The sequence below is a fragment of the Rhea americana genome, unplaced genomic scaffold, assembly GCF_003343005.1.
Source record: "Rhea americana isolate MKP2758 unplaced genomic scaffold, rheAme1 scaffold_30, whole genome shotgun sequence".
Lineage (NCBI taxonomy): Eukaryota > Metazoa > Chordata > Aves > Rheiformes > Rheidae > Rhea > Rhea americana.
Window position 1 is genome coordinate 514,614 of NW_028186424.1, and position 24,454 is coordinate 539,067.

A 24,454-nucleotide genomic window follows, 5' to 3' on the forward strand; every position below is an offset into this window, starting at 1 on the left:
AAAGGAAATGAGTACTTTAGTGTCTCGCTATTATTTTCCTTTCAGATACAAATCAGTGTTCCTCTTACTTCCTGTAAGATATTATTCCATAAGCTAAGTAGCCTCTAACAAGATCTCAGACAAACATAAATAGGCTCATTACTGTTTTTAAATGATTCAGGCTAGTAAGGACAAAAGAACACTCCGTTGTTCACAGCAGGGGAACACCAAATAGCAATGAATATAACCAAATCAATATTCTTTGAAACATGGTACCACTTCTCGCTCAATTCTAATTGCAGGTAGACAATGAAGAACAGATAACCACTTTGCCTTTTTCACTCAGTAACTCTTGTACCAAAATGTTGGTACAGTGTAGTAATTTGCACATTAATAATTTAGGTTCCTGTTGTTAAGCTGCAAATGTTCAGAAAAGGCAGCAGACTGGCACAGTGCTCAGAGAAGCTGTGTATCTTTGTCAGAAGCCAAAAAAACTGCCCACACTTATTAACAAAAACAATGATTTCAAGATACATAGTTGTCAGCATTTGTAAATGATTTCACATAAACTCCCCATTCATCACAATCAATCTTAATTGCAATACAATTAAAAAAAATCAATTAAATCAACTTAACAAAGCTGTAAGTTCAGGGCAGGGCTTCTGTTGCCTGCCCTCATAACTTATCACAGGTCCATTATAAAATCATGTAAGTATGTCTTCTGCTGAAAAAATCAGAAGTATTAAGTTTYAGTTTCTCTAGTTGAAGGTCTCATTCTGCATCACCCTGTAAAGTAACTGAAGAACTGAGTGCTCTAAACAACTCACACCATTAYGCTGGTTTCTTTATAAAACTGTAACCAACAAGCCTTTCAGGAAATTGCCATTATAATCACAGAACCATTCAGGTTAGAAAGGACCACGGGTTCCCCTGCTCAAAACAGGATAAACATTTAATTCAGACCAGGTTCAGATTACTTCAAACAGGCTCAAGGGTTTGTTCAGTTAGGTCATGAAAACCTCCAAGGTTTGCCTTTCTTGAAAACTTTTTCTGGTGCTTAAACATACTTACAGGATTTTTTTTCTTTATATTCAGCTTGAACCTCCTGTTTCAATATATGGTACTTTCTCTTGTTCCCCTGTTGTGAACCTCCTCCATAAATAGTCTGGCTCTATCTTCTCAATAATCTCCTGGGAGGCAGCCCTGCTCTGGAGGATACCAACTACACCCTCTGGTTTGGTGTCACCTGCAAGCTTGATGACACCGCATTTCTCTTTGCAGGTTATTTATAAAGAGATTAAATAAGGTAGGTCCCAGGATAGGCAGGAACTTTACTTGTAACCAGCCTTTAACTGGTTGATGAACCATTAACCATTAATGATGAACCATTAACTACTACCCTTCRAGCCCAGTAATTCAGCCAGCTCTTTACCCATTAATTCTTTGCATCCTTTAATTTTCCAGAATGCCAACTRCGGTCAGACTTTACATTATTTAACTAAAGGAAAAACTGTAAGGCTGTCAATGGGGAGTTTATTTCCTTCAAATGACCATGTGCTGGAAAGTTGTTCTAATTTATGATGCAAACTGAACTTGTCCCTGGCTGTCTCGAGGAGCAAGTAAGTATGAAAATGGCCTTAAGAAGACCTAAAGATCCAAATAAACATTTATGAAAATGCAGGTTCCTGATTCTTCATCAGCATATTACTTGGGAATATTTTCCCTGTTATTTAATTAACTGCAATGTGCAAAGACCTGAATCAGCAGACGGATATGCAGGATGAATAGAGAGATGGAGGCCCAGTCTCCAGAAGGACAAAGAGTAGGTTGAACCTCAGTCAGTAGGACTGAAAGAAAAGACATTGGAAGAAATGAAACCAGTAAGTTGGGCTCTGTACACCTGCTGAAGGTTGTATGCCACTTTTGGTCACCTCTCAAGACCAAAAGGTGTGTTCTGCCTGTTGTTTCAGGTGCTCTATTTAAGCTCAGGCTTGGACACCTAGTTCTTGGCTGCCATAAGCAGATCTGTGCCTGGTCCTGTCTTATCAAAACTCTTCTCGGGTTAACCTTAGACCTGACTTATCATCTTGTAACTGTCTTGTGCATTGTTGTTAAAACCTGCTACTGTCACCAACCCTGCTCTGCTCACCCTGCTTGGGGACTGTGGGACTTCACTTCGGTTGGTGGTGGCACTGCCACTGCCTGAGTTGCCCTGCTTTGAATTCTCGCTTGTCTTCTCTTCTGCCTTCCCCACACTCCTTGCAAAAGGTACAGCCAACATCCTAGTGATCCACCTTGATCTCAGGTCCTTTCCAGAACATCTGCTGTCTGGTTTATCCAGGTATGCGCTGCTGTCACATCAGTTCTAATGTAGGTATAGAGACTTATCATTGCCTCCATCAGTTTCCTCCACACAGCAAAAAACTAAAGCCTTTTTATTTCCAGRCTATCCTGTGGGTATTTTACAGAAATGGCCACTTTCAAGCTTCCCCTTCTATCTGTAAGGAAATGACTGCTTCTTTTTTTCTGTTTTCTCTCACTGAAGAGACTCCTGCTTTACTGCTCTTACCTCAGCCCGTAGCTTCTGATTTTTCTTGAGAATGTAAACTTCCTACTGAAGAATTGTATCTAGGATATGCTTGACAAACAAACTACTTCTCAGGTCAAAATATGCCCTGTGACTTCAGGCATTTCACTCTGTATTGTCAAGGATAGCTCTTAAGAAGACTGGCTGTTATGCCCATCAGCTTTATGCCCAATGTTCCTGCACAGCAAAACTGATAAACTCATGCTCTCATAAGGGCAGTAGAGAATTTCCCTTCTGCCTGCATGAGTACAGTTGTTTTTTTCCAAAATGCCTAGCAGATTCATTGAACTAACACTTGCTTTTACGTCCTAGCAACAGGTTGACTAATCAGAGGAGAGGGAAAACAGCAAGGAAGACAGGCCCCTAAATACTGTATCATTGTACTCTTGGAGGCCATACAATATGTCTTCTCACTTCTAAAAATCTAATGAAAAGAGAAAAATAATTGTTAGCAAGTCCAGGAGATCCTATCCCAAACTAGGGAAATTCCAGAGACTCCATGGGCCACTCAGGACTTCACCCATTTGAAAGGCAATGCCAGTGCCTGTTTAAAAGAGTAGTCTATAGGGGGTTGCACGTGAATTCTGTTCTTTTCATTTGCTACCAATATTCATATTGGTACCACAGCCTATCTAGGTAACGCAGTGGTGTTTAATATTGTACTCCTCAGAGAATGGCTGATTTGGAGGGGATCTTCTGGCTAGGGGCTGAGTCTTTCTTCCAAGTCACTTTCTGAATGGCTTGCAATGACTCTTAGGGGAAGCCTTAGCCTTTGCTGTTAATCGTAGCTCAAAACTTACGTTGATATATGACAGCAGAAAACCTTAAGATAAATATATAAAACCATAGTTCTTACTAACACACTCTTCAGCACAACCAAAAGCAACTGAGTTCCACACAGATCCAAATACATATCTTCTTTGGTACCAGCTAGAATGCAGATATACCTTTATTTGAAGTAGTATAGGAGCGAGCTTCTTCCTATTTCTGTGTGTCCTTAAGGGACTGATTTCAAAGAAGGATTCTAAGTGCCAGGAACAGTATAAATCCTGATATACGCTCAAAGATCAGTGCAGAATATTTGCCTTTTGTTTAATGAGATTACCACAGAGAAGTAACTTTATCCTGTCACTAGGACAGTGAGAGAATGAGAGCCTTCCCTATACTCTACATTGGTTGCATGACAGGGTAAAGTCAAGCAGGGAAACACCACCTGTAGTTGAGGCCTTCTTCCCTCTGCAGCTCTGGTCAAGTAGGACTGTCCTAGCTCTTGAACACCATATCCCACTAGAATGTAGCAGTGGGGGCAACAACCATTTAAACAGTATACAAATGTGTGCTGTTCCTTTGGTGCCTTCCAAAAGCAGAAGCAATCATCTAAGTCTGTAAACACAGGAAAATGCTCACCTGTCTGTCAATGCTAATGAATTAATAYATATCTGGCTACGTATTAAAACAAAGGAAAAGACATTCCTGGATCTTCCTTTACCCCTCTGCATTATCTTGCCATAAGATGTTTTAGAGGAACATTTACCAACCAATACGCACAGTCTGTCTCATAATTTGCTTTTAGTGCACTTTAGAAAGAACACGGGTTTTGTTCTTCCATTTTTTTTTTTATGATGCATGAAAAGAAGAGAATACAGAAGTGAGCTTGTGAAGACTAATGAAAACATCAGAGCAAACTCAACATTGGGAACTCAGTAGACAGGCAAAGGGTGGCCCTTCCCAAACAAGTAGATACAAGATTCGGTGGTCAAAGGTATAATGCTGTTTCTGTATTCTTCGTTCATATATCTCCAAAAACATTCATTTATATACCTCTGAAATATTCTCAGAGTTTTCTTACTGGTACTTAAAGTAATAAATAACTTGTTAGAAATGAAGGGTAAATAAGTACAGTTAACTATGCTGGGTGCCTCATGCAATGAGTTATCACCCTTGATTACTTACCCCATTTTCCTACAGCCACAGTCACCTGAGAGATCTTTCCCAGCTCCATGAAATCTCCCTGGCCCTTCCTCAGTTCCTGTGGAAGCTCCATCCCATCCCCTCTCCTGTTGCCAACTTGAATTGAGCACAACTACCAACAGCGGAAAGTTGTGCAAAGCAGTCAACAAAAGGCAGCCTTTAGGTAGAGAGATGATACCTTTGAGAACCAGTTCAGGAAGAGGCACTCAGCAATGCTAAGTTCTTTCTGCTTTCCATGACACCTTGTTTCACCTTAAGACGCTTTCTAGTATTTTTAGCRGATACTGCAGATGGAACAGCTACACAAGAAAAGTTAGCCAGGCAGTCTCAGAAGCTGTGTCTATTCCAGTATGCGTTTGATATGCAGCCAAATGGAGGGATCTTCCCCTCCGCTGTGAAATATTTTTCACTTGGCTACAAGTGAATTCTGTCACAAAGTCCAGGCAGGTGAAACAACTGCTTTAATAATGTACTAGCACCAACATGCTTCTGTCAGCAAGATGCAAAAAGTAAGATGAATTATTTCTGGAACATGAAAACAGTGCATGACAAAGGCCATGCAATGCCACTATGCAAGACGAGAAGTGAAGGGSCTTTTTTATTACTATTTTTAATGAATAAGAAAAATAAACAGAAAATAGAATGAACTTTTTCTGATAAGAGCCAGTTCTTGTTACATTGTTAGACTAGAGTGATACTATCAAACAGCTACTTACAGCTGCTTCACTTTCACACTGTGCTATCATTAAGCACTGTTACTGGGCTTCTGGGAACTCTTTGCAGATAATAACACATGCTTTCATTTTAGATGGAATAATCTGCATGTTCTTGAAACCCACGAGAGAGTACATCAATTAATACATCCCAGATATTAACCCATAAAACAAGCATACATTTTCTTTTGGTTGATTTATTGTTTTTAAACATTCTGATTCTTTCTGCTTGCCTTAAATCATTGCTTATTTAATAAATGATCTGCTGGTATAATTAAAATAACAAACAGGGAGAACTTTCAAAACTCCTAAGGAACAGGTATTTTTACTGGAGAGGGAGGGAAGGGGAAAACGGAGAAGTTTTGCACAGCTTTAATTTAAATGTTCTCTACAGAATAGAGATTTGGCAAATCCATTCTTTATTAATCAGATACTAAATACTTTTCAAATTAACTTTCTCAGAAACTGCATATGATTGAGGGTAATAAAATGCATTTTGCAATTTCTACAGAAAGGTGTTTCCAGTTTGTTTGTCCTTTTAAGCTCCTACTGAATTTAAAGCTTTATGATACACTAAATCACATAAGGACCAGACTGTATTTGTGTCCTAAAGTAAAACACAGAATTGGAGGTTCAAGAAGCCTATCTCTACCAATATATCTCTATGTCCTTCCAGATCTTTCAGAAAAGTCTAGTTCATAACAGTAAAATTCATTTTTATGTCAACAAGATCAATACAAATTGTATTGTACATAAAACGGCTGGTTTGAAAGTGTCTACTGATTATTTTAGCAACAGCATTGTGGTATTTCAGGCATATGGTTAAGAATGTATGATAAAAATCTCTTTTAAGAAGCCTGTGAGAATTATGTGCATTAGCCATTGCAACAAACAATCTAGGGAAAAACCAACCACCTTGACAATTAACCAACAAAAAACCTCTGCATCTCCTGGCAGCAGTTTGTCAGGTATCTCCTCCTCAGCACAATTAAGGGGGCTTTCAAAAGAAAGAAGGATGGTTCACATAGAAGCAGGTTTGCAGAACATGAAATCTTGCTTTTTATGGTAATTCCACAAGCCACTAGGGTCCTTGAACCTTGTAACCAAACACTCAGCAAAATACAAGGTTTATGCTGCGGAAAATCTGAACTAAAGTTTGAAACATCTGCATTCAATCTGCATTCACCCATTCTCTGTAGCTATATCATAGGATTGTAAAGAATCTAAATGAGCTTTTATATATCGACTCAGTAAAATATACCAGGTAATCACAGGGTAAGGACCAAAGAATCTCAGGATATGCTTTACCAATAGTTGTGTATTTGGTGCCTCATTCAGTAGGATTTTAGTCAGATTCTACAGATCCTGTCTGCCAAAGCAGTGCAAATACTACAGACAGAGGTCCTCCAGTTTGGATTTCTCTGAGAAGGATTAAAGAGACAAAGAGCAGGAATAAGGGTGATTCCTGGCATGTCAAATTCATCATATAATAGCTGGCTAAGTGAATCCAGTCCTTCTATAGAAAGTACTTTCACATGCCTATTTATTGCACTTCAGGCACAGAAAAGTATGGTCACGCCTAAATAATCAAAATATCTCTATACCAAGGTGTCTGAATGAATGTGCAAAATGAATATATACTGGCAATAAAGCTATAAAATAGAATTAATACTGATGCAATGAATTTTCCTGGGAAAGAACAGAAAAAAAATCATTTGCTCAAGTCATGCTGACAATCTTGCGGTGCAGGGAATTTAATCTCCTAAGTCACAGGTTAAATGATTCTCCTACTACAAAAAATTCTCTCATTGTTGAACCAGGAACATACAATATTAAGAAGATCCATAGGAAAGCAAAAGGATCTAAAAGACTTCACAGAAAGCATTCTGAAACTCTATAGTATTTAATAGAGGGTAATAACTATACCATTATTTTTGAAATTGTGGCATAAAATTCTATTCAAGAGACAAAAAAAATCTTAAAATGTAAATGATTATTTAAAAAATACAACGGAAAGTTCTCATCCTTGATTATACTCTCTAGAAGTTTTCTACAAGTCTATCTAAAGCATATAGAATGGGAAAGCTGGCCCAATATATTAATTTACCCCTAAACCAAGAAACCACAGAATTGGGTGAAATACGGACAGAATGAAAGATAGATCCTGGATTCAAATTTATCAGAATCCAGATAAATGTGATATGGTCAGACAGTATCAAGGATTTCATCTTAAGAGGTTAGACTCAGCCTMATAATTTTCTAGATACAGAGGATCATCTGAAAAGTGCATTCAGGATCACAATTCAGCACTGTGCTGAATAGACAACAAGCAGATGGCACAGCATGTGATGCAGCCTTCTAACACTGGTTTAGAAGCTAACCAGTTTTGGACAAAAATCATTTAAAATTATTTCCTTAAAGATTTTTCCTTCAGTCAAAGTTCTATTTCCAGAGTTGCACTAAGCAGCTCTTGACTGATCAGACAGTGTTAGAGTACAGAATGTCCATGATCACTGTATATTGCAAATTGCAGAATTACTGGAATTAACTCCTTGAATGCTCTAGCTCCTGCAGAGCAACAATTCTAGTCACTGAAATTCTCTGCTATCTAACCAATACTTATAGCACTAGAAGGAGTAATAAATATCTCACTCTCTCTTGAGCAACCAGTCTGTTTCTACTGCATATTCACTTGGGGTGAGTTAATTTTCAGTTCTCACAAATTGTCACTGAGACTGCTTCAAAGGTCCCTAATCTGTCCAAAAATTCAGTGAGCCTCCATTTGAACTTCAAACATGTCATGAAATGGAAGGTGACACTCCTAACATCCATGGGGTATGAATTTCCATTTGGCTTGTTGTTTTTCTTATCAGAGTCTGTTCTAGGCTTGTTTTATTTCTCTAGCCCAAACAATGAAATGGCAGGGAGTCTCTTTGAAGAAACCTGCTTGCTCCAGTCTGATTTCCAAGAAGAAAGCTGTATCTTTGTAATCTTTGAATAAAATTCCTTAGACGTGTAGCACAAATACTCTCTTTTGTAATTACTGCACAAAAATTCCAGGATAGCACTAAAATTCTTTAAACATACAAATGGCTGTCAGGGAAAAATTAAAAATACTTTTTGTTCAGTAAGTCTAGTCCTGTCTCACCAATAACTCTGGAGTCCCTAGACAATGCCTATGGTAGATCTCAGAAAACTAACAGAAACTATTATGGCAATTATAATGCCTTGCAATCATATTTTTCATGTGGTGAATGTTAGAAGCAGTGCAGCAGCRTAGAAACAAAGTCTGACCAGATTAACACTGATGTGAAATGGGAATAAATTCAGTGACACTGATGAAAATATACCAGTCTGTACCTATGTTAGTGACAAGAGTAACAGGCTTATGATGAGCTGCATGTTGTGATGCCATTCTGCTACCTCTCCTCCCCCCAGATAAGTATGTGTACTCCAGAAAGCACAGCAATGATAGGAGCAAAACTCCAGCTCAAGGAGAGATCTTGTTAAATCAGACCTGCAGGTCACATTCTTACAATCTTTACATGTGTTCATGTTTGATATTACTAGACAATACCATGATATGGACACAGGTCTAAAGCTCAACTTGTATTACTCATTATCACTTTATCACTATATTATTACATGGTAGGTCAGTGCACATAAAATYAGACTGTAAGCTTCAAACAACCTATTTAATCATTCTGGATTTATTGTGACAACCACTTGTGAGACAGAGATGCCCAGTAATGGCATCTGGGCTGAGCACAGTATTGCCTAAAATCAAACTGTAGCTAAGGCAATAATTCGTAATTCAATCAACCATATCAAACAGCGAAATGGATTTATGACAGTGTTCTGTAAGAGAACCGAAGGTCAGTTTTCAGTAATGAAGGTGCTGTTGTCTGCAGAAGTATGTGATGAAATTATATACAAGTTTTTGTCATTCTTATAATAGGGAAGACAAGTTGAATGAACTGTCATTGCTCTATGGTTTAAAAGACTCCCTCTCTCTTCCCACAGATAAGCTGCATAGTCATATTGGGAAAGTGATAYGTTATTATTTATCTTACATCAGCTAAAAATAAAAACAATGTCATGCCTGTTTGAATCTAATAAGTTAAACAGATTTTTTTAGCATTTCACCAACACAATTAATAATAAATTAAAAAAAATGCTATAGGTATCTTCTGCACAGATGGGCAGAATCAGTCAAAGCCAGATCTTGCCCATGGATGTTTTGTAGCCTACTGACAGAAAGTGGGGCATTTGGACCCATACGCAACAAAAGTCCTGTGGGAGAGGAGGAGAGAGCCTGCTGCCTAATGTTTGAAAAACTCTTGTCCTTTTCTATGTTATTTCTTATTATGTTAAATATGTTAACTATGATAGGAGCATCTCACCACTCTCTTGTTTCACCTCAAAGCTGCCTGCTAGGATCTTTTATCTACAGATGCTCACCTGCATAAATATCTCTAAAGCTGTCAGTATAAATATACATAAATCTACAACAGATGCACCAGTGCACCTTGGGAAGAACTCTTTATGGACATAAAACCAGCAACATTCCCCTTTCCATCATAATTTTTTCTTTTTGATCTTGAGGTGCACATCTGTGCCATCTTCATTTTAACGCTGTGCTTGGCTTTTGTATAAAGGACCCTTCCTGCCCCACCATACCTCCTGTTCATAGTTGTGAAAACTGCTTTGCTGAGATTCTAAATTGTGCTTCCTTTCCAACTGAAAATGAAAAAAAGAAATCCAAAACAATATAAAATTCTGAAGAAGGGATCAGAGAAAAGGGGAATAAGAGATATTTTTGAATCAGTCAACCAGATTAGCACTAAACACTTTTATTTAAAGTTGACACAGAATTCTTGGCAATAGAATGGTAAGTAAAGCAAACAAAGACAAATTGAAGGTAGAACCAGTGTAGAAAAAAATATGGAAGTCTGTAAAAGCCTTCCTGGAAACTGAAACCTTGGTATGACAAGATTTGAGAAATACTAATTTCAATGACACTGAGGGGTGCCAAGAAGTGTATCCAAACCCTAGCTGGAAATTTTATCTGCAGTTCTATCAACCTCAACTCCATAAAGGACAAGTTATTAACTAGGCCTTAGACCAGTGAAGTCTTTGTGGCGAAACACATGAAAGGTTCAAGGATCAACTGTTAGCAGAGTTCAAGCTGAGAGTGCTTAGCGATTTGCAGGATTAATGTACAAAATGAAACAAGTGCTTCATTTGACTGTGATACATATATGGGCTGAATCAAATAAATTATGGTCTTGTATTTAGTACTTGATTGACTACAGACCAGACATACTTAAAGCATAAATTAATCAAAATTAGGTCTACATTTGAAAGGAAAAGGTATGATCCTTTTGCTACCAACCTAGAAAAAGAGTACTGTATGATAGGGAGCAACAATTTTGAAAATGTCTGCTCACACAACTGTGTTGAATTCTACAACACATGCATTATCTGGATTCTATTCTTACTCTGTTTGGACAAATTCCTTTAGTTGAAGACAATATTCTGCAAGAAATACCCTAGAAGATTGGTTTGTACTTTAAAAGGAATAACGAGAGAGCAAGCAAGATTGCTCAAAAGACTTAAAAACCCATAGAAGCCCTATTAAACCACCCATGTAACTGCTTGCTAAGGATGCTATTTACTCAGTCTGGAAGGGAAAGCTTCTCCTCATGTCAGCAGAATGGCAAGAGGTCACACACACAGGATCTAAACAGTCATTTGAGAGGAAAAATCTGCCCAGTGATTTTAAATTTATGAAAGGTGTAAGGAGCTCTTCAGAAGAAGAGGTCAATGTATATCCTAGGTCAATCTTTCAAATCTGTATTTGCAGCTAAGGAAGATTTAGGAAGCTGTGGGATATTGACAAGAGAGTTTATAATGAAAAATTATTTGCAGATCAAAAACCATAGTCAGTGCAGAAAGGTCTATTATGACTTCTGTTTGTTTTATTTTTCRTGCTCTATTAAATCAAAACCTGCTGTGGAAATATTGTTACCTTTATCATACAGCTGGAAATGTTGTTTATGCCTCTAGAATTTCAAGATTTGGAGTTTTGTCAAAAAAAGGAAAGCAATGGATATGCATAGACCTTAACTGGATTTCTAGTTACAGCAACAACAGATGAGCAGGTATCAGAGAAGCTATTACTTCTATTACTATCTTGCCTTGAGAACAGACTCTTATTTACTGAATGACAGGGCCCTGGACTCCCCTTCAGGACTGCCATAAATGCAGCTGTGGGTCAGCAGCAGTTGCTACTGTAGGATTCCTGTCTTCTGTCCTGCAGTATGATCCAGGGCTTGTGGGAAGCCTTCTGCAGATGCACAAGTAAAGGGAGCACTAGTGAGTGCCAGTGACTACTTCCATCTGCCCCAGAGATCAGAGTAGCAATGAGTTCCCCTTTGCCTAAAGAATATAAATAAATAAAAAAAATATTTATATGCTCCTGACTACAACAAATTCCCAATGTGTTCATGTAATTATACATGAGGTGTATACAATGTASCTTTGACTATACTCCCAATGATATTCATTGCTGCTTTATATCATTTGTTTGAAGACACGCAGTTTCATTGTTTTAGAAAAACTAATCACTGAAATGTTTTTCCAGACCTCTAGTATTGAAGGCAGAAGTGTGGAGGGGGTGGGATGGTGGACCAAGGGATGCTGAGGAAGTCACTTATCTCTTTTCCTTCTGCTTCAGATGAAATTAGAATGACGGTGGTTTGGGGGCAAATGCAAAGAAACTTTTTTTTCATGTAATTCAGCACAGTGCCTACAGGGGAATCATAACATAGCATGCTGAATATGCTTAGGAAAGAGCAGGTGTATCTATCTAAGTGGACTAGGTATGCTGACCTTGATAAAGGGATTAACCTATGCATAATTACGCTTTGCAGAAAATTTTTGTTTAGTTCAAAACAAACAGAGTTTGAGAAAAACACTAGGAATATGTGCAAAATGCAAAAGGGGGAGTGAGATCTGAGCGTGGCTAAATATTACTTTTAAGTCTATATGCTTGCTTTGATGCAGGCTTATAAATCCAATTAACATTAATAAGAAATGTGCCCACATGCAAAAGACGAGCTRAGACCCCCTACTGCCCCTCCCAGAATTCTTTATTTTCAAGTACTGAACTGCTACATTTAAAGCATATTTTGTCTTGAAAAGTTTCAAAGTTTTATATTCATTCATCTTTAAAAAATGGGATAGTAACAAAATATAATTGCTTCAGTAACATTTTGCAATAACATCAAGGTCTTTTATGTTTCTTCAGTTTGCAAAACCTAAATAATGTCAATGTACTTTGTGCAGATCACATAATCTGCATTGCATAAATCATAAAGTGCTGAAAATTCTGTAAGTATTATTTTGTGAGGTTTTCAAGACAGATTTTTAAAGAGACAAATAGTAAATTAAATTGTGAGGGGAGCGAAGGAATATCTGATTTGGAGGAAAAAAAAGTAACCACTGGTGTTAACAAGAGCTTAGACCTGCGAAAAAACTACTCTTGGTTTCATGACAGCATTCTTCAAAGCAACAAAAATCTTCAAAAATGATTGGAAGACTTCAGTTGTTCGTTGAAACTGATTTTAAAATGAGGAAAAATATGCTATTTTAAAATGAAGAAAAATAAGGCATTATTAACCAGAAAAATATCCTACGAATTTTAAATCTGTATTTGTTATTTCTAGTGCACACAGTGTTCCTCACAACCTGACACGATGAGTATCGCAGACCCAGAACAGATAGTCTTTGAAAAGATCCTACAGATCCTCTTTCCAAATTAACATCAAGAAACCCACAGGATTTATAGTAAAGCCACTGGCATATATAAAAAGAGGCGTACTTGTTCAGTGGCTTCCTTAACAACACCTCTTTGAAACCAATTACCTAGGAGTGCTGGGTTTTGTGTCTAAGTTAAGAGACATATTATCCTTGTTGCTCCACAGCTGGTGGTACAACACTATCTTTTAAGCTTTAATTATTCTCATTCCTCTCTGGATAGGGGTGTATGCACAGGTTTTTGCTCATCTCCAGCTTTACACTGGTAGCTCTTCAAACTCAGTCAACTTTTCACTTCCCCTGTTAGCCCTTCCATGCAATTTTCCATCCTGTCTTCTTGGCGTCAAAGAGGAGTATAGAAATTCTCAAGTTGCCACTGGGTCCTTTCTAGATCTGTCTGCTCTGACTCAACAGTCCATTCCTCTCTTGTATTAGTTAGGCAAATGCAGATCTGTGACTTCTGTATTTTTGCCGAGCTCTGCTTCTTTTAAAATTACCACCATTTCGTCACAGAATACTATGTATTTTTTTCTACTTGTTACATCTTGACAACTAAGTATGCTCTACCTGGAAAGAGATGGTTATTTTTGTGACATGGCTCTATAATGAATCCTTGTGTACAACTCCTGTATTCAGCCACAATGTAAGTTATACAGGCAATAGCATTTTTAATGTGCATGTGTCATACATGTTGTCAGGGTCAGGCAATGAAAGAAAACCTTAAAAAAAAAACCTGAAATATCACAGAATCATAGAGTTGGCAAGGTTGGAAGGGACCTCTGGAGATCATCCAGTCCAACCTGTCTGCTCAAGCAGGGTCACCTAGAGCATGCACCCAGGCGGGCTTTGCTTTATTTTATAATAACCATATTATTTATTTACAATACTTGAGCAAGAAATTAACAGATTTCTACCTACTGGCTCGTTCCTGAGGGTACCTGCAGCTGACTTAAACCCTCTGTAATGTGTTCCTTCTGGAGTTAAGCACTCCCTGGCCTGGAGAGGTACTACATGGAAATGACCAAACTTCTACACATCTTGCAATTGCTTCAGCTTCCTAGGGAGAACCAGAAAGGAAAAAGGCATGAAATACAGAGATGGTATTTCACGGAGTTTATCCAAGCACTTCCATGCTATGCTCATCATCAAGTTGTCMTTTGAGTCCAAATACAGCCGAAAAGTCAGTGAAACTCTAAACTGCAAGTTTCAGCTGGCTTCACACTGAAGCCAAGTGAGACTCCAGAACTAGAAATTAGCTCAAGTTTCTTGAGAAATCATAGCCCGATGGAAATCAGTAATGGAAAATACTTATTAAATCATGCAGCCCACTGCACGGACAGTGTATTATCTATCGCTACTGTTTTGTGTCTGTGCTTTATCTAGTCTTGTTTTCAAAATCCTATAYAACCAATGACAAAATATTTTGAAGTTTCTTTTAAATTACTGATTAAAATACAAATTATAAAAAAGAAATTGATGCTTCTTGGACTTTTTTGCAGAAAATTTACCTTATTTGAGACATCTTAATGGATCTTTTGCTGTTTGAGAAAGTTTCTCAACATTCAAACTACATTTTTCTGTATTAACTGGCTGTTCCTTTATATACTTCCATATACTTCTATGTACTACATAGAAATAATTTTCTACTCTTGAAGTCCTTAAGATAATTATAGAGAATAATCATGCATTCCTGCAATTCTTTTTTACCAATATAGCATATGTTTGGCTCTTTTAATCTTTCTCCAACCACTYCTCTCTAACCTGTGCTGTTTGTTGCTGATGTTCTCTGTACTGCCACTACTTTGTGGTAATATGATGCTGTTCACATTTTTCTATAGTAATCTGCTCCAAGGATTAGACTTTTAATAAAATTTGAAATCAGTGTATTTAACACGGTTTGAGGTTATTACAGAAATGCTGCAGAGCATATATATGCCTCTAATAGCCCCCAGCTAGTGGAAATTCTCTTGTTGCTTAAGTGGAAGAGGCCTATGATTTCAGAGAAGAAAGTTGTAATTTCCTCTTCATTCATCCATTCAGTTAGCTGGTAAATGTGATTTCTGAGTATACAAGCATCCATGAATGGCTTTATAATGATCCTGCAGTAAATTAATGTGATTTAATCTGAAGAGACTTGAAGGCAGCAGCTGCATCAGACGGTRCTGCCTTCCTCCTGAAACACAACAGTAGTTTTGGTGGAATATCAGAAAAACTGTCTTTTGCAGAGGGGCAAGTGGAAAATRGGACAAAAATAACGTAAGGTCATCACTGCAGCTACCTTACTAACAGTAGGACTGCAAGAAAACTTGCAGATGAGGGAGTATAGATTCAAACAGAAAGGCAAAGGCAAGCAGAGCTGGAGAGAGGAAAATGTAGCCAGGAGGAATATAAAGCTGTTGAGTCAGAGCTTGCATTGTGAAACATTAAGAAACAGCCCTTGCAAAATGTAGCTGAATGAACCCTGCWGGGCATAGTCATGGACATGGACATAAAAACCTGGAGAATTCATTCACTTGAAAACACTGCATATTTTCTTGGGGGTAGACCAAGACAGGAAAAAATGGATGAAGAAATTAAGATAAAGAGAAGAAGCTACAGGTGAAACCACCTTAGAAAAACACAGATAAGGTAATACAGAATTTTATCCCTGGGAAGGTAAGAAAGTACAGGCAGAGACTGCCATTTGTCAGATACTCCCTCCATTACATTTTATGGACTTTTTTTTTTTTGTCTTCTTCAGGGAATGACCTTATTGGTCTCCTGCCAAAAGAGGAGGTCACTCTCAGTTCTTCATAAATACTAGTGGATTGATCTCCTTGTTGCAGACCTATGAAGATGCCACTAGCAAAAAGCCATTGTCCCAAACACTGGACAAGAAATGAGGAGAGGACACCTAGCATCTTCTGGCACACCAGGTAGCCAAAAAGAGAAAATCATTCTTTTCTCATTTCCATTAGCAGTCAGAATGAGTGAGGATTTTGTTAGGGCTGACCTCTAGCAAGGTGTTAAGTACTTAAACTTTTGAGAGCTCATCTGCACTATTTGACCAAAACCCTCCTGTGCATACCAAAACCCGCTTGTGCATACATAGTTCACTTGTGCTCAGATTTTGCTTTGCAAATTATGAATGATGAAACACCCACACATTTCCAGATGTAATAGTGCATACTCATATCATACATTTCTGAGTTTCTACACAGAAATCAATACTTAGTGAAATCAATGATTCAAATACCATTCAGTTAAGCTGTTGCAGCTTTAAGTAACAGATGTTTTTAACAATACTTTCCAATTAATTACAAATATCAGTGAGATTGAATACTCTTATTTTTGATTCATTTCAGAGAGCAACTTCTCTTTCACCGCTCACTGTCTTCATTAGAATATATTATGCACTTACAACACTTAGCATCTTTTATGAAATTCATGTTTTCATGTATATGTACAGCATTTTGAAAAATAAAGAATAYTTATTTTTCTTAAATCTACTGGCTATTACTTATATGATATAGATGTTTCCACCTTCAGATCATTTTCATTATTTCCATAACAATTAGTGATACTGATTTTATTTTCTGTACTTATACATATGCAATGTAAATACGGAACAGTCATTTTACTGGCAAAAGAGTTTAATTTGCTGAGTTATATCTCCATGTTCCAGTATAGAACTCTGAGTATACTGCCTCTGAGTTAATGTGCAGCATAAAAGAGAATTCACATTAAAACRTTGATCAGGACAGAAATCTAGGGAATATTTAACATCAATCAAAAGTAGTAATCAAAAATYGGAAAAATGTATGGGGAAATGCAATATCTAATAATTAACAAAAATTCTGATCCCAAACTCCCTACTTACTCATTTGTAATTAGAAAGATCAACAAACATTTTTTACTCACCCAGAAATCTGGGGAAACTCTAAATCTAAAAGCCCACTCTAAACAASAATATATTAAGTTGTGCAAGTATCATTTGTACATATGAGGTAACTGAAGAAATGGACTTATCCCATGGATAATGGACATGCAGCAATAAAGATGTTATTAATTTGGAAGGATGTTCTAKTAAAATGAAAACAGAAGATTTGGAAGATCACATATTAGAGAATTTGTTTTGTTCTGCACAAGCATTCTTAATGAACAAGACAGTAAAGCAAAAAAACCCCACAAAGTACAAAAAAATCAATAAACAGAAGAGACTGATATTAGCCACCATCAAGAAAAAGAGCTGCACAAGGTTTGGAATCTCTCCCACCTCTGTAACATCCTCAAATGCATTTATTTGGCATAATACACAGATATGGGGGACATATGGGCCAAGCGCTCTGTTTCCATCTAGAAACAATCAGCTTTCCTCTTATAATTTAAATAAGAAATAGAGGAAATGAGTGCAACCTGTAATTACAAAAAAAAAAAAAGTTTTTTGAAGTTTGATAGGCACGAATCCTGATGTTCATTCTGTCACCTTATAGGTATTTAACTAAGCACTGTTTTATTTATAGGACTGTACTGGGGGTCAGGTAACTCAGGGTTACAACATGAGATGAGATGATGGGAATAATGAGGGGGAATGATGGGAAGATCTTTGGGACTAAAGGAAATTAAAGCACAGGAGAGAAAGGCAGAAAGCTCAGGAAAAACGAAAGTGTCTGAGGTGAAACAAAACCTTCACAGCAGAAATGTTGAAGGCAAGCCCAGGACGGGATGGGATGGAAAACAACAATAAGAAATGAAAAATTAAAAGACAACATAGCAAAAAACGCCAATACTTAGAGATTGTATCAGGTTTCTTCATATTCCAGATAGCAATTACGAAGGTTCAGAGAGCTTAGAACACCCTCTGGATCACCAACTGCCTTAAGAAAATGTTGGATAATTGTAGGGGCATTTATAATTTTGAGGTGGCATATAAATATGAGTAGTATGTGTGTATTTTGAGGTGACTATAGTGTGAGTGAGTAAAAAAAAGCATGAAATGATTATAAGGATGAGAACTTGAATTTTGTAAGTCTAAAATCTTAACTATATTTGGATGTATACCCATTAATGAAATTGAGAGTTTAAGGTAGAACAAAGTTAGCCATTCAATCATGAATGCATTAAAGTACTGAATTGCAGGAAGTGAATTTCCTACAAGGAAAAGAAGAAAAACCTGACAGAATGGACTATCAGCCCTGGTGTTGTAGTACTTAATGCTTCCATCAACCACAAGAGGTTAATGTGAGAATAAGGAGATTTTGAAGGTGAAGTTAGATGAATATGTAAAAAACAGTAATACGCTGGCCCCATAGCAGCTGTCAGGAAAACCCACAGGATGCACTCTTCCGGACTTTTCCTGAAAGGAAAGAAAGTTTGGGTGGAGTTTGGCGATGCATACAGCAGAAATCTCCGGCGCATCCGGGGAAGGGCAGAGTGCTTGCATTAAAAATACAGTTGCTCCTTCCAGGAAGTGAGTGTCAATCAATAGCACTGAAAACTGGCAAAACAGTAAAAGGACAGTGCGCAGCACGTTAGTAGTTCTAATTCTCCTGTGGAAATGCATTTGTCTACTAAAGTATGACTTACTGATCTTGGATGAATAAGTAAACACAACTGATACTGATACCATTTCTAAAATCCTATTGCTTAGAATTTGAGAAATGTGCTTTGATGAGTGGTACCTAGGGCCAAGCTATTAGTATTTTTGATTGCAGTAGAATGTGACCCTCTTTGAATAGAAACTGTAAAAATTAGCCAGAAGGGAAGGAGCACGAAATATTTACAGGGAGTAATTTGGGTCTTAGATGTCATCATTATGACCAGAAAGTAGAATATAAACACGTGCATGGGCATGTCTGCAAAAAAATCAGTGTACAGTTCTGTCTCTCACTGAGGAATAGCTGATATTTATTCTCATTTGTATACATTTTGGAAACAACTTTCTTATTTTAGAGCATTATCAGAGGAGATTTTGTGTTTTTAACCGGAAAGGTCTTGGGGAAGTATATTGAGGCCAGTGCTGAGCCCATTTTAAAATCCTGTCTCACAAGTTCTTTTGAATAAAATAGATGAGGGTAAGTGGGCTGAAACACAGTGTCGGGGGTTCATTCAATCGTTAATTTCATGTATATGAGAGATTACCTGAATAAGGAGCAGGCTCAGAAAACTCAACAAAACAACATTTGTGGGAGCTATTAAACCTCGAGAATTAACAATTGTAGGGCTTTCTTCCTTATTCAGCAAAACCTGTAGAGTTTAATCCAATACTCACAGAAGTWAAAGAAAGCCTACTTTCTGCCTTCTAATCACTGTGGATTACATCTTTTACCACTGACCATCTTTTAAGGAATACAAGGCTCTGTTCACTGATGCAAATGACACATTCGAAATAAACCCTGCTTGTAAGACTAATTGCTATTATATGATAACTCAAATGGCAAGCTTATTTTCTAAAATGCGTTTCAGATGACAATCTGAATGCAGTGTGCTAATGTATTGTGTTAAGGTATACTGAATTACTGAAGGTCATTTCAGACAAGTTATTTAGCACTGAGAGTGTACAATGACATTCACTAGGCTTAAAGAAAATAAGTCATTTTCCTTTTACAGGAAAAAGAGCAGAGTATGCATCCTTACTGTGTGTGCGCATTATTCAGTACATTGTGAGACTAAAAGAAAGGCAGATGTTTTATAATTCCTTACATTCTGAACAGTGTTCACGCACTCTTTTCTTTTTTTGCCCCTTCTTTGTAATTGTCAGTCTTGGATTTTAACAAGACATCGTATCTTGCACCATATGGAAGATATAAATCTTGTGAAAAAGACCTGTCAGTAATTTTGTTTCTTTAAGACGTGCGAAGTTTTTATTTTCTCCTAGAAATGTAGGACTCTTCTATAAAAAACCCTTGTTTTTAATAAGTGATGAATAACGAGAGGTACAAATTTCCATAGCTAAACCATATGCTGCCATGAACGTCAAATGTTAAGTTGAACGACTGCAACATCCCAAATGTAATCATGGAACACATTAAAGCCCTGTGTAAGTGCAATCCTAGTAGTAATAAGGGAATATTTGTATGATTTCAGGTTTTCTTGGAACTCAGACTTAACAGCAGAATACATATTTAAACTGAGCATCACTTTAAAGCACTCAGAGTATCCCCTTACAACCCAACCCAAAAGATTGTATTCGTAATGAAAATAAGATAATCATGAAATCTTGGCTCTAGATGACTGTGAGTAAGCTTAGGTATCACAGAATTTTGTCTTTACTTAAATTAGTGATATTCATTAATAACTCATAAAATGTCCTCTGGGCATCTTATTTCTCAGCATTTTGTATCATCAAGTATAAGAACAGCAATTAATTGCTACTGAGTTGCACTGATTTAGCAATGGTTGTTTAACACTCTTGATTAGGTTTTTTCATTTTGGGTGAGTGCCAACTTTGTGATGGCTCTCACTTGGCTACTGGCGAGGCTACTGCATTATTATTTCATGTAAGAGAAGGTTTTATTACATATGACTTAGCAAAATATGTCCAAGATGTTCAGTTGCTGTTTCCTTGGTAGTAGTAGACTCTGATACAGTCCTTCATTAATTTCTTAAGTACTTAAGAAAGAAAGAAAAAGAAAGTACTTTACATACTTTAATAACTTAAACCCAATAGGAATTTTTCTACAGTTTCATTTGAATTAAACTTACAATCTTTTCTCTCAATTTGTGCTTGAAGGAGTTTCACAGGAAGTATATATAAACCTTTGTGATTTTTTTTATTTACTTTTGTAGGATGATTTATCATATTATCTGTCTTTTAAACAGCAGGCAGCAACATCAGCTTGCGAAGGCAAAAGGAAAAGCTGCTATAAATTCATTACTGCATGTATCCAAAATAGCTAGATTTTATGTGTTGCTGTTAAGGATTATAAAACTCAGAAATAAACAAAAATAAAAAGAATTTGATGGCATCTTTTTAGAAGTGCATATATTCTGGAGAACTGGCACAATGTAGAAAGCCAGGTAATGGAGGTTCCCCCATTCATACCAACCACTTTTAATACACAGAAGTTAGAAATAAGTGTCTAAAATGGGTTTATTACAGTAAATACTACAAAAAAAGCAAAGTTTGCAGGAGAGTCAGCTGTGAATTTCTGCATGCAGTAAGAAAGGGTAAACCATTTCCAAATAAATCTGTATTTTTTTCAAAGTCTAATATTAGAGTTTTCTGTCTAACAGGAATATGTGATATATTCTCAGGATCCCACAAACTAGTTTCTGCAGGTCAATGCAGARTATGTATTTACGATCACATCTTTCATGTCATATACATTACGGGCACAGGAGACCACTCTGACTATAGACCCCATGATAACATATACTGAAGAAGTCCAACAATTTTGATTAACTTGCATCATGTGGTCTATCTTTTAGTTGAACAAGAAAAAGTGACTATCTTTTTAAGCTTGACCTTGGTAAAGACTTTAAGTGATGGCAAATTCACACCTTCCCTTGATAAGTTAGTTGAAGTGGTAATTAAATTCATCTTTAAGGAGCTGTACTTCAGTTCCCGTTTGAATTTGTTTAACCTTATTTCAATACAAAATGTTTCAAACTAGCAAGAGCAATTGATTTTGAAAGCGTCTCTGCTTCATAGATTGTGCACACAGAAGTCTCACAGATTTTCCTTCATTAGCACTGACAAACAGCACCGGTAATTATCCTGGATCGAGAAAAGGTCTATTGAATGCCTAGAGTTTGGGGGAGAGACTGTTATCAATTCCCCCTTTTAAAGACAAAGGAAAATACCTTAAAATTAAGGTAGGCAACGGCAGATCTACTATCTATAAAACTAATAAAAAATCTGATGTATTGTTTTGGTAACACATGGAGACTGTATTCTTTTTGTTCTCCTTTACTGATTRGACACTGAAAATTAGAAACTGAAGTACAAATCCCTGCAAATTCAGGCCTAGCATACTCAAATTCTACACCATGAGGTTTTGGACATTAACGCCAAAACCAGGTCTTACTTTGAGCTCCAGTTTGGAAGGAGTGACAAAAAATATCACTAAATATTTCAGTCCAACATGACCTCTTTCCCATGAAAACATTAGGAGAAGTCAAAATCTTGTAGAGATATTCTATCACGCACAATGTATCCAGGAATTTTTATAGCTGGACGAAGTGATTTGTTCCAGAAAATGCAAGTTAATTTCATTTTCACAACATTTTTATATAAAACATAGGCCATGGTATTTTTTGAAAGTATGCTAACATTAATTTGACCTGACACTGTTTTCTTAGTCTCTTGATGCTTTCTACTGCAAGATTGGAAATATGTTGGGTACCCTCTAGTGGACCAAATACTGTATAACTTCTTATGGTATTCGAAGACTGGAGAATTTCTGCATATACTTCAAGCCAGTGAGATATAATAGCTGAAGTTTAGCCCAAACATGAACATTTCTGAGGTAGCCATGATCCAAAGCAGAAGGAAAATGTAGGCATAATTTCTAAAAAAAAAAATCGTGTACTATTTTATCTTGCTTCAAGTGTAAACTGTGTGCCCAATACAATCTTTCTCTCTTACCAGCTSTAATGACCCATTGCAATTGCATGGCATCCATATGCGGTTTTAGTGCCAAGGTAATGGTCATGTTTTCCAGAGTTCTGTGAATAAAGGCACCAAAGTCCCTTTAAAATGCAAGCTAAATGAAATTTCAAGCCAGGAAGCAATCATCTATTTTGTGTAATGTATTTTATAAGAAAGTACATATTGAAGCTACTTAAAAAATTATATACATTTTTAGAGGGAACCTTTTTAGAGGGAACCTGGAGTTCCCAGCTCCTGCTGACCCCAGATTCATACACACACATTTTTTATCTCATTTCAGCTACTCACTAGCCCATTCAATGCTGGAAGATATAGATCAGATTTAGATTTTATTGCTTTGCTCTAAAGAGATGCTCTACAAAATTTTCAGAATGAACTGAGGATTATTGTGGTACATAGATGCTACAGATTTTTTTTCTAATAACACTAAAAAGCATCTCCAAGTGAACCACCACTGGCTACCTGGAACAAGCAGTAGATCAGATATGGTGCATTTACCTTTTTTTCCTGAAACTTATTCTTACTCTGTCAATTTACTTATTTGAGGAATGTGAAATTACTTTTGGAATTTTTTGGTGGTCGCTACGTAATTTACAGTGACTACTTTCTCTTCTTTCATGTGACCGACTGACATCACTGGTTTGACACACAGTTAACACTTTGTCAGTCTTTCCTTCACACTTTATTCATTACCAGGTCACCTTCACTTACCTACCATCACTATATTCATTTCATTGCATAGCTTTTTCCATCACTAATTTGACACGTATTACCAGCACTTCTGTTTTCTGGATGCATATCAGATGAAACAACTTGACTTGGAATTCAGGAGTGCTTCTCTCCTCACAGATGCTAGAAAATTTCATAATATACATTTCATGTTTTCTTTGTCTCAGTACACTTTGTCTCTCTTTTTTTATCATCAGATACCYAGGCCTGCACACAGTAAAGGAGTTATGTGCACAAAAGCAACACAGCAGCTAAGTTATATTCTTTAAAAAGGATTACAGCTTCCTGAGGAATGGACTTAGGTACCTCAGAATGAGATCCAAAATAGCTAGCATACAGTAAAGACAGACCTGCTGCTAGCCAGTAAGAAATTCTCAGACAGGAGGAGAACAAAAATCATCCCCTTTGAGAGCATAAATTCAGAGATTCCCTCCATTTATATATTAGATTAATGGATTGAAATCCTCCTGTGCATTTTTCTGCCTACATATATTCTTTCAGAGAAGTGCATCAGGCTCACTTCTGGAACCTGGCTGGGGACAGCAGTAGTGCAGCTCAACTAAGTGGCATGGCAGAGAGGCCTTATCTAGGACACAAAAACTCATGGTTTCAACTTTCTTCTCAGATTTAAATATTTAAACCTGCATTTTTCATCTCCTAGGAAAGGACCCTCGTTAACACGTAAATATGCCTACCTGAGCAGAGTAGCTAGGCCTTTCTGCTGAAGTTGAACCAACATTAGCAACACACATGTGGGTAGCAAGTAGAGCAGGATGCTGCAGCCAGCTGTGAAGCAGAGATCTGTGTTCCAGGCCCCCACGCAACTTCTGTTCCTGGGTGGATTTTGTATTAAACTGATACTGGATATAATAGATAGGAGAGAAGCAAGAGACAAGCTCTTTGATAACATCATTATCTTTGATTTTAGAAAAATAAGCAACTCATTTGAAGAAAAGTGTGAAGTTATACCCACACCACATCATTAAAAAATTCTGGAGAACATTTGTCTCTGATCATCCTCCCTGATCTGGTCCATATGATAAAACTTCTCTCRTGTGAGAG